Here is a 9,464-nt window from a genome sequence, read left to right on the forward strand (position 1 = left end):
TAAACTTAATTGAATACCTTGACCATAATTTAAATAGTATGTATATGTAGACATAATATGTATTTATTTTTATTTATTTTATTTATTTATTTATTTGGAGATCTTACAGAGACAATTAAAAGGGTATACATAAATTAATGACATAATCAATAATAACATTAACAATTGTTTCCTCTACGTCTCAGAGTGAACATAAATAGAAAAAGTAAAAGAAAAAAAAAAGAACTCACTTGTACAATAATCTGTTGCAAGCTAACCAAATACTTAAAACTAATACAGACTTCTGAAATATTAAATCGAGAGAAAAAGCATTAATTAAGCATGTACTTAACCAAAATTAGAAGGTTTATACATATAATTGGTTTATTGTACATTTGAAACTATATCGGGAGCATGAAAACAGATCTATTTTATTTAGTTTGTCATTGTGTAAGACACACATTCTGTGAAGTGGCGCCGCGTTGTCCTGCGCTGGTTCTGGTATGTTGTATGTGAAAAAGACATTTGGAACGAGTTGGTCGCGAAGGCTCACGAAAGGACAAGTCGGCTTGTAAGTTCGGAGAATCTATTTCACCCACACAAATACCTCTTAAAGTGACAGCATCATGTATTACCTACCATTATAATAAATTATTGACAACACAGCAGAATTCTGGGAACTCTTTTTCCAATAACAAGCCTGAATCAGTTATGCAATGTATGATCTTACAAAGAAACATCTGGTCCAAAAATAAACGACGCTTTTCTAGTAAATTTATTTTATGTTTTTTAGAAGTAGTTCCATAATTTATAAAGATACTTCCAGTCCGATATTCTAAAGCTTTTAGAAATTTATTTTGAATTTTTTCTTTTCGAGTAATGTGGACATTGTAATAAGGGCTCTATACAGTAGATGAAAATTCCAAAATACTGCGAACAAAAGCGTAATAGTTATAATATTTTATAAGTGGACGGTTGTCGAGACGAAGTATCATTCCTAGTTGCTCATAGGCTTTAGAGATTATTAATTGTATTTCATGCGTAAATTAAAGCGTAGTTTTATATCAAGAATAACTCCTAGATCTCTTACTTCCGTGACTCGTTTTATTTATGACCGGAAAAAGCGTAATCGAAAATAAGAGGATTACGTTTTCTGTTGAATGAAATTATTTCACATTTATCAGGGTTAGTGTTGCAACAATAGTTGATGTTGCAGAATAATTCAAACTTCTCTAAATCTGATTGCAATTTTGAACAATCTTCAAGTGTATTAACTGTCATAAAATTTTTTGTATCATTGGCATAAAGTAGATGGTGTGAATTTTGAAAACAAGAACCTACCTATATCGTTTATATAAATTGTAAACAAGAATGGACCCGAATGGGAACCTTGTGGAATACCCAAAGGAATCTTTAGGAATCTAGAAGTGTAACCCTTAAGTGCGACAGCCTGGCTTTAATATAAATATACGATTGAAGCCAGCGGAGAAGGTCGCTGTGTAAACCAAATTACGAATGTGGAGTGATTAATTTTATCGAAAGCTTTTGAAAAGTCAATATACACGGCTTCCACCTGCAGGCCGGCATCAAGAGCATTCAAAAGAAAGTTCGTATATCTTAATCTTAATACTATTATAAAGGCGAAAGTTTGTATGGATGTTTGTTACTGTTTCACGTAAAAACTACTGACCGATTACAATGAAATTTAGCGCACATATAGAGGGTAACTTGAATTAACACATAGGATAGGTTTTATCCCGGAAATCCCACGGGAACGGGAACTATGCGGGTTTTCCTTTGAAAACGCGGGCGAAGCCGCGGGCGGAAATCTAGTATAGTATAACCGCGGCTGTACACACTCGTCGAGAGCCTCTCGTCGAGAGCCTCGGCCGAAAAGACTCTCGTCGAGAGCATGCCTGTACACACTCGTTCTAACATTTGAACTGAAGACTTACACGAGAATGGACGTAGAAATAGCTGCTGCTATTTGTCTTTGTGCCGTGAGCTATTATAATTTTTTAAACATTTACTTACTATAAAAAAAAAATTCTCAAACCATGGAGAAAAAGAAGATGGTGGATGATTAGGTACTATGCACCGCAGTAGAAACAGGGAAATAAATATAAAAACTTCCTGAATAGTTAATGTATTTTATTGTATTTTTAAGGAATCAATAGAAACGCTTCTTTGTTTCAGAAGTAAAATGGAAAATCAATTCGCTGAGTTGGTGGCAGAACCTTCTGGCCAATCCATACTATAATATTATAAATGCGATAGTAACTCTGTCTGTCTGTCTGTCTGTTACTCGATCACGCCTTAACTACTGAACCAATTTGCATGAAATTTGGTATAGAGATATTTTGATACCCGAGAAAGGACATAGGATAGTTTTATCCCGGAAACCTACGGGAACGGGTTTTTCTTTGAAAACGCGGCCGAAGCCGCGGGCGGAAAGCTAGTTTAAAATAAATCCATAAAAAATAAGTTCCATAAAAAAGGTTCTGTTTGATAGCACTCCAAAAACTGTAATTCTCGTTCATTAGACCACATAGTGAAACACGTGCGTTCATAAATAACGTCAGCGAGCAACTAACTGAACGAGTGTGTACATGCTCGCTCTCGTCTTCCTCGCGAGACTCAACGAGACCCTTTGACTCGGGCGCAAAAAACCGACCAGCGATCGAGACTGCCGAGGCGAGACACGAGAGTGCGAGACAAGACGAATGCACCATGTACATACTCGTTCTCGGCCTGTCTCGGTGTGTCTCGGCGAGTGTGTACAGCCGGCATAAGATTAGTCTCTACGCTACACCCCCGAAAGAAACCACGTTGATGCTGTGAAATATGTCGAGATGTTATCTATTTAATTGGTTTGTGAATATCTTTTCAATGTTTTTTCCTAATACGCATAATTTTGAGATCGGCCTATAATTTTGAACGTTTTGTTTATTACCGCATTAGCATAGCATTTTGTGTAATTACTTTTAGGTTTGGTTTTATCGTGATAAAACCAAACTTAAAAGTAATTACTTCAAAATGCTCTGGCAAAGCTCTCGCAAATATATATTAAAGCATAATATATAATTTGTTTATGAAATAAAAATCATAATAGGTATTATGTCCATGTCAAGTAGAAAACGTAAAAGTGTGAAAATTAGAGGTAACTTCGTGATTTTTTTTATCGAGTAAATTTCAATACAGTTTGATATATAGTTTATTTTTTAGATTTGGTCTGGAATATTACACGTATCATCTAATAGAAGATTGGCAATTTTGCTTTATACCTCTTAATATGAAAACATTACCGTTTAGGTCCATCATTTACATCGTCCCACAAACCCAATAGCATACACGAATACAGCTCAATTAGTATTACCCAGTGGAATCATATTATATCAAAACTCAAAAATGATTGATCGACACAAGCAAAGAAGCTCAGCCTGCGGTCAGATCGCACGTGCTAATGTTTACATGACGTTTAAGCGACTGGAGGGTGGGAGCGCAAGTCACAACTCGCGACCTCTACTCTAGTAATTGACTCGTTTCGTTTCCTGTCGTTGCGTATGAAATTTAATTGGATCCATACGCGATCCCATTGTCGCGAGATTTCAAGTACCGCTTGTTATACAGAAGGCTTTTTTTTGCATCGTATTGGAACGAGCAATCAGCAAACAAATATTTATATGAGTATTGTGGCGTCCGTTGTTGAGCTTTAACGATCATTCGGCGCCGCTCCGTGCCTTTCCTGCATTCTTTCTAAAAGCACATTGCCTTACACATTACATAGGTACATGAACCACAGACTAAGTACAGGGTTGCCACATGTGACATAGGAAAAATTAAAGTTAAGTTTTTCTAATATAATCTAATACGCCCGATGAGTGGAAAATCGCTGTAATATAGGGTATATTACAACGGTGTGTACAGCACAAGAAAGGTGACATATTTGATTGCCAGAATTATCACGGTATATCTCTTTTAAACACGGCATATAAAATCTTCGCCTATGTCCTTTTCAATAGAATATCTCCACACACAGAACTTGAGGCCCTAACCGGTCGACTACTGATCAGATTTTGAAACACTTGAGTTCAATGTCATAACACACCATATTATTTTCGTGAATTTCAAGGCTGCATACGACAATGTTCACCGAAATTTCCTGTACCAAGCGTAGACTGAGATCGGCATTCCACCACAATTGGTGTTACTTACAGCAATGACGTTAAAAAAAATATTTAATAACAAACCAGAACGAAATATCTGCAGAAATATGTAAACGAATTATGGCTGCTTCGGCCTTCTAAGATATTTTCGATCGAAACTGCTATCCCGAAACATAAAGGTACTCCTATAAAAGACCCTACTAAGACCAGTACTAACATATGGGCCCAAAAGTTGGGGCCTGAACAAAAAATGAGGATTGCCTGCTGGTGTTCGAGCGAAAAATCCTTAGACGGATTTTCGGTGCTAAGCTGGAAAATAGACATTGGAGAACGCGGTATAACCATGACCTTTATGAAATGTTCGAGGAGCCGAATGTCATAAAGACCATAAAACTAGGCCATTTTATGTTTAATTAATTTAAGATAATGATTTCTATGTAGTTATTTAATTTTATATTTATGGTGAATAAATGATTATGATTATGATTATGATTTACGCTGGGCCGGACACGAGGCACGTATGGACGACAACAAGGCACCTCTGTGTCTTCTCTATGGAAAACCAGATGGGCCGAAGCTCCGATGGTTGGATGGCATCGAACGATTGCTGTGAAAAGCTGGAGAACTCAGACAAAGGACCGAGAGATCTGGAAGAAAATACAAGACTAGGCCAAGGCACACTAGCAGCTGTAGAGCCTCAGATGATGATGATCAATCAGCGAGGAAACTCTTGTATTTCATGATAACTTTTTGAGTATGAATTTTTCGTTTTCTTTTTCATTTTCTTGAACCATTTGTTATATAAAATCATCTTTAATCTCTTCATATAATGACCTAAACATAAATATTTAAACAAATTATTATTGAAACAACGACATAAACTTTAATAGTTACGCCATAATAATAACTTATCAAAATATTATTATCCCACCAAAAACATTTTCATGTAAAATGTTGCCAAGACGAGCCCATATGACTCGCACTGTCAAAAAGTTATCAGATCTCATGTAGAGCCAAGCTTCTAACACTACACGCCCTAACTCTACAAGGCCTAACTTCACAAACTCTACACCTTAGTCAAAATATGTGGCTTGGCCATTTCGCTACATTCACATCGGCGTAAGATGAAAAATTAATTCACTGTTCATTACTTTTGTGTTATACAATAGTTCTTGTAGTAACGAACGGCCAAGCCACATATTTTGACTAAGGTGTAGAGTTTGTGAAGTTAGGCCTTGTAGAGTTAGGGCGTGTAGTGTTAGAAGCTTGGCTCTACATGAGATCTGATAACTTTTTGACAGTGCGAGTCATATGGGCTCGTCTTGGCAACATTTTACATGAAAATGTTTTTGGTGGGATTTCATTTCTTTTTGTAAGTTGTTTGTAACAATTTATTTTTTATTTTTAGCTACTGTGTGGACGTAAGAGGCAGGAGACGTTCGCAACACTTCTATTCATTCATATTTATATGATCTGATCTAAAGTATATATCTCAATATATTATGTCGATTAATTTTTTTTTTTAACAAGGAGTACCTATACATATATATATCTAGGGGAACCAAGTTTTAGATTATTAGATTAGACCTCTAGCGTCATCAAAATTTAATTTAAAATTACAGGTCTCATACAAACTCCCGTCCCCTAGTTTAAGGGGTTGGGGGATGAAAGTTACAAGTTTTATAATTTTTTTGTTGTTTGTGTGCTAATACTAGCTTACATACAAAATTTCAGCTTTCTAGGACATTAGGAAATACCTTAAGAATTTTGATGATCATCAGTGAGTCAGTGACGAAATTAGCGTTTTTTAGATATAAATAAAATCTGAAGTATAAAAGCTAATGTAATAAAAACTTAATATGTTCAATAAGTCCGCTATTGACAATATATCCCGAAAATTTTGTTGATCTAGCATAATCCAAACCCAAGTTATGAGGGTTCAAAAAAACGTCGAAACGCTTCGAGAAAAGGTAGGTAGTGCCCGTGCGTTTCGCTTGGCTCGTCTTGGCGGGGGCACTACCGTGCCCCCAGAAAACGGCCTATTTATACATAATACACTTAAACAAAGAAAGCATTTAATAAAGTACAGGCATAACGTGAAATATGTCGTTAACTTTAGAATAGTAATTGATAATACAAAAATGAATTAATATGATTTATTCAAAAACTGCATTTTAGTACGAAGGTGACCTAATACGAATGACGGTCTTTTTAAGATTAGAACATTGACGAAATATTTACTTACCTTTCGGTAAAAAACCGCCGCAATCAGTATTGAATCACTTTAAAACTAAGAAATGTAATCACCGTGCCGACATAATACTAAAACCACAGATCACAGAAACTAAAGGCTAAACGGTCACTATTTTAGCGGAGGGACGTTTAAAATACGCAAATTATAAAGAGACGCAACATACGTGTTTTTCGATTTCTAGGTGACATAGGATAGTTTTTGATTTATTAAATGATAGAATACCTTATTCTGAGTCATTTTATGAGTATAACTCATTTTTGCAAAATTTTGAATTAGGTCACTTTCGTTCTCAGCGTGCGATATAAGTACCATCGCGGACTTTTCTGTAGACCTTTTCAATGTGTTACAATACTTAGTACATACATTATTTTGATAAAACTCGTAGGGTTCACGCTGCGTTTGCAATGTAAGCGGAAAAAATGTAATTATTTACGACATCACATTAGAAACCTCAAAAATAACAGTACTTCTCCACTATTTATTAGATGTTATTATACATATAAACCTTCCTCTTGAATCACTCTATCTATTAAAAAAAAGACGGGTTGCACTCCGGGAGTGCCGGCAGAAGTGAAAACTTGATTATTAACGTTCAGCATGTTTGATATTTTGGAATGGTATCCGCCTTACGCATGGAATATAAGGGCTAAAAAAAAAACATCCGTCTTACGCTTTTTCGATCAGGCCACGTGTCCTGACGCGAGTTAAGATTTTATACCCAACGCCGCTAAAGAAGTTTTCACCTCAAAAACCGCATCAAAATCGTCAGTTTCAGTTTCAAAGATTTAAGCGTACAAAGGGACAATAGGGACATCGGGAAATAGGGACAGCGAAAGCGACTTTGTTTTATACTATGTAGTGATTTACGTATATGTATATGCCATTTAAAATAAAAATTTGAATAACTACTTATTACTCATAGTTTATAAAAATATCAATTTATCTCAATGGAAGTAAATAATATTGACACAATATCGAAACAATAATTAGTGCAATATGAACGGATTAAACGAAATCGGTAAGCACCGACGTGTTCATCATCTAGTTTCTTTAATTATAATATTATCGTTATGAAATATGACAGTATCGCGAGATTAGTGAAGCAATGGCTCGTGAGAGATAAGCGCCGTCACGTGAGCGGCGCAGAGTGGTCGTCGCGTGCGGCGCGGCGGCGCGCGGCCGTGCCGAGGGTGTGCCCGGAGATACGCGAACGATCAACTATTTTATTTTCTTACTAGCTGTACCCCGCGGCTTTACCCGGATTGATTTGTTCTTATTAGTTCTAGCGTGATAAAGTATATTACAATATGATAATATTATATAGCCTTCCTCGTCCAATGAGCTGTAAGAATTTTTCAAGTCGGACCCGTAGTTCCTGAAATTAGACCGTTCAACCAAAGAAACCCTTCAATAAATATTTAGCTATGCTACGTATGTAAAGTGTGCATGTTTCCAATGCCGAGAATTTACTGTTCCCAAACGTCCGTACGCCAGTAGCAGGGTTCGTATCGGCAACTCTTTCATTGATCTAAGCGAGATGTCCCCCGAGGTATGTTTGATCTTTGATGGCATATAATATGCCTTTCTTGTTAAATGGACTGTCCTACACAATCTTTTTCAAATTGGACCAGCTGTTCCTGAGATTAGTGCGTTTAAGCAATTGAACACACCAAACAAACTGCTTCATAATCTTATATATAAAAATGAATCGCAAAATGTGTTGGTAAGCGCATAACTCGAGAACGGCTGAACCGATTTCGATAATTCTTTTTTTATTATATTCCTTGAAGTACGAGGATGGTTTTTATGTAGAGAAAACGTAAATATGTACCACGGGCGAAGCCGGGGCGGACCGCTAGTATTAGTATAAATATGACAGAATGAGCCTATAATTTATGAGATGGCATTCAAATATTGGTGTCGATAATTTGAGGGTAATCGTGAAGAGTTTTGTAACACTTGAGTGTGCGATAGCCGATAACGCGCAGATAGCGGCAGGCATGCCATGTCATGCGCTGCGGGCGCCGCGGCCGCATGCAGCATTATCTCGCACTTTATATTGCGTATCGAACGTTCATACATTTATATCGGTTTAGATATTTATTTATTTCAATAATTAGGAGTCAAAAAGATAACTTATGTTTTTTTTGTATCTAAATTATAAACTAGCAAAATAAATCTTTTATTTATTACTGTTCGGAGCAATAACCACCGAACACCCTAGTCAGTAATACTAGATATCGCGGGCGGCGTTTAAGACCGTGCACGCGGTCCGTGCGCAGTTTGGCTCAATAGATATTGATTTATGCAATAGATATTTGACTTAATTGTAATTTATAAATATTGCAATAAAAGAATGTCTTACTTATAAGATACATTTTAAAAAATCAATTAAGGTATCTCTATTATTTTTCTACAATTTTTTTTAAAGTACTAACTAGGGATGTAACGATACCGATACCGTTACCGATATATCGGCCGATTAATCGGCAAGCCGATATATCGGTATCGCCGATAATAAAACAACCGATACCGATATCAAACAATTCAAAAAACCGCGCCCAATGAACGATGCGGGAGGCCGCCCGCGCGTGCGCAATTTGTTTTCTGAAAAAACTCTACCAATACCAATAGTAAACTTTTATTAGGTACTGATTGTATGTGTAATACTTAAAGTTTAACTGACTTTGTAAAATAATAATACTAAAATGAATGGTTTTGTTGTTTTTTGATTTGGCATTTTTATTTAAAAGAATACGATTAACAGTTGAGTCTCTGTTAAATGCTGGTAACTTTTTATGCATAATTCACTATTTATTTTTCTACCAAGCCATCGATATCGGTATCGGTATCGGTATCGCCGATACATTACTACAAATATCGGTATCGGTATCGTATCGGCAAAATCATGTATCGTTACATCCCTAGTACTAACTATAAAACACAGCGCGCGACCCGATTCAAATCAGGGCAGCGAGCCTTTCCAGAGAGAGGACATGTTGCTGGGCGCTCTCCTGTTGACCTATGCTGTTCATAGCAAAAGGATAGCGCAAGCTACGATAGAT

The sequence above is a fragment of the Colias philodice genome, chromosome 17 (assembly GCF_061535455.1).
Source record: "Colias philodice isolate Cphi_HAF_F1 chromosome 17, ilColPhil1 Martin Lab GWU primary, whole genome shotgun sequence".
Lineage (NCBI taxonomy): Eukaryota > Metazoa > Arthropoda > Insecta > Lepidoptera > Pieridae > Colias > Colias philodice.